Raw genomic sequence first — 3,222 nt, 5'->3', positions numbered from 1 at the left:
ATTTCTTTTATATTTTATAACATGTATCATAGCTTTGAAATTTTATAAATATAATTATTACATAAATATCTACTAAAAGTTAGCAACTATTTAAAAAGATGCTTAGTTCAGGTTATGCTTAAAAATGAAAAGTAAAATAGCAGATATAGGAGACAACAAGAATGTTTTCAGTTTCAAAGATACTGGATCTCAATTTGTACACAAATGTTAAAGATCAGAATGGCTTTTTGTTCTGAACAGTGAAGATAATCAGTGTAGCTATGGTATCATATATATATGTTAGACATGGAAGAATAAATATTTTAAAATATTCAACTTGTTTAGTAATGGGAATTATATTGTTTAAAGACAAATATCTTAAAAATCTTCAAATACTTGGGCTCACTTCATTAGCACATATACTAGAATTGGAATGATACAGAGAAGATTAGCATGGTCCCTGCACAAGGATGACACGCAAATTCGTGAAGTGTTCCATATTTTTGTGGTATATATATACCACAGCCCTAAAAAAGAATGAAGGGGCACCTGGGTCGCTCAGTCAGTTAAGCATCTGCCTTCGGCTCAGGTCATGATCCCAGGGTCCTGGGATCGAGTCCCACACTGAGCTCGTGCTCAGTGGGGAGCCTGCTTCTCCCTCTGCCTGCCACTCCCCCTACCTGTACTCTGTCTCTCTCTGACAAATAAATTAAAAAAAAAAAAAAAAAGAATGAACTCTTTCCATTTGCAGTTACATGGATGGAGCTAGAGAGTATAATGCTAAGCAAAATAAATCAGAGAAAGACAAATACCATATGATTTCACTTATATGTGGAATTTAAGAAACAAAACAAAAAAGCAAAGGGAAAAAAACAAGAGATATATATAGAGAGAGACAAATCAAGAAACAGACTCTTAACTATAGAGAATAAATGATTACCAGAGGGGAGAGGGGGCGGGGGGATGGGTCAAATAGGTGATGAGCACCAGGTGATGTATGGAAGTGGTGAATTACTATATTGTACACCTGAAACTAATATAACACTATGTTAACTGGAATTAAAATAAAAACTTAAAAAAAATCTTCAAATACTTTATGTAATTAATCTTGTAGATGCACACAAAACTAAGAATGCCTTTACTGATTCACCAAAAGTATTTGCTTGGAGCTTTTTATGTAAAATAATTTTTATAAGAAATATATAAATATATTCTCAGCCATTTGAATGATACCAAAAAATATTTTTATTTGATTATCTTTAATTGCTATAGTTTTTGTTTTTACTTTGCCACAGGATCTTAAGTATTGATAATAGCAAATCAACTAATTAAATAATTGTTGCTATTCAAGGAGAAAACAATTCAAATCATACATGATTATTGACTGTGATTATTTGCTACTAAAAATCCTGAGTTTGCCCAATATGTCAAAAAATAAAACAATTCTAGAATAGGATCTATATTTTGGATAAGTAGAAGCAAATTTCCAAAGAAATGTATTAAATTCTCTGTTTCATTTTCCCTTTCATAATTAGCCAATATTCTACATATGTAAATTACCTATTGCTTAAACTTTGTCACATTCATCTCCCCATTTAGTCAAAAAGATTTGTTCATATAATGAATTTGTTAGCATACTAACAGATAAAAGAAAATCCAGGAAGTTCTAAGCAATTAAGTTTGTGATATTACAAAAGGATCACTAGTCTGGGCTGTATTTCAAATCACTTCATGTTGTACACAGAGGTAGTTTAACATTTCCATGCTAGGTCATTTCAACTTAGTTTGAGTCAGGGTCTTTTCTAATGTTATTAAATTTGCAAGTGGAGTTGCAAAACTACTTTTTAGAATTAGATTCTCTTTAATAGTTATTCTGCGTACTCTAGAATGGTAAAAAAAAAAAAAAAAATTCCCAATTTTTTTTCCAGAATGAAGGAACACACTCATGTCCTTGAAACTACTGTTAGCTTACATAAAGAAAGATTTCATGAAGGTTATTTTCTTCTCTTATGTGTAACTCCATATGAGACTCATTAGTAATAACCTAGTCACAGGAATAAATTGATTTTAGAGTATTTTAAGTATAACCTAACAGACCAGTATATGAATCCAAATGTTTAAAAAAGTTCAGTCTTACATTGCTCCAGCAGATATAAACCCCAAAGGAAACTGAATTAGCAAACTTCTGCTTCCAACCAAGATGGAGTAACAGGGATTGACTCTATCCTCTTGCTTGATACAGCTACAAAAACAAACAAACAACAACAAAAAAAAAACCCAGAAAAATATATGAAACAGTGGCTTTCTGGGCATTGGGTATCAGGCAACAGTGATTGCTGACACAAGAGCAGCAACTGAGGGGAGACTTGTGGTTGCCCCAATTACTGCCTGGAGAAAGTGCCCAGGCCATGATACAGGGGAGAGGATCCTAAATAGAGCTGTGCATTCTCTTTGAGTTTGGAGGATGGAATTGAGATATTGGGAAACCAAAGATGCCTAGAGTTTACAGGACAGAGTACTGGAGGGAAGAGAGCTATACAGAGAGAAAACTGCAGAGTTGTTCAGGGGGCCATCCTCAAGTATTTACTTGGGTGCTGCTGAGTATAAACATATGAGGAAACAATGTGAGGCCCAGAAAAGGACCATGGAGAAGATGTAGAGGGGACAAACTCCTGAGATCACATAGGACCAGGAATCTTGCCTGTTCCTTATACGCAGAGTAGAAAACCACTTATTTCACAAGGTATCGGAATAACAGGAATCATCTTGCTTCAGTAGTCAAGAAAAGCTAGCCCTTAATTAAATGCTTCTCTGGTTCTGCCTGACAAAAATTAAAAGCGAGAATTGAAATGAGCACACTATTTCCAAGTAATTTAACCAAACCCCAGAACAACACTTAATATTTAAAGGAATGCAAATATATCTGACACTCAACAGGAAAAATTCACAATGCCTCGCATACTATTGAAATTTATCAGGCATGTAAAGATAAAGGAAAATACAACTCATAATGAGAAGAAAAACAAATCAATTAAAAGTGACCCTGAAATGACACAAAAGATAGATTTAATAAATAAGGATATTGAACACTTTTAACCGTACTCCATCTGGTCAATAAGGTAGAAGTAAAATTAAACATGGTAAGTGTAGACAGAGAAGATATAAAAAACACTCAAACAATATCTAAGACGGAAAATACCCTGGATGGTATATCAACAGCAGATAAAACATTGCAAAAAAGAT

General features: G+C 33.5%; 1 non-coding gene across 1 annotated transcript; it reads left to right on the top strand.

Annotated features, from left to right (window-relative positions):
- Positions 1-377: 377 nt before the first annotated feature.
- Positions 378-484, top strand: LOC118011007. The gene has a single exon (XR_004679399.1). It is a non-coding gene; the product is annotated as a U6 spliceosomal RNA (small nuclear RNA).
- Positions 485-3,222: the final 2,738 nt, after the last annotated feature.

The sequence above is a fragment of the Mirounga leonina genome, unplaced genomic scaffold, assembly GCF_011800145.1.
Source record: "Mirounga leonina isolate KUSES-001 unplaced genomic scaffold, KU_Mleo_1.0 Mir_129, whole genome shotgun sequence".
In the NCBI taxonomy this organism is placed as follows: domain Eukaryota; kingdom Metazoa; phylum Chordata; class Mammalia; order Carnivora; family Phocidae; genus Mirounga; species Mirounga leonina.
The sequence above is the reverse complement of the archived record's forward strand: the minus strand, read 5'-3'. Positions and strand labels throughout refer to the sequence as shown.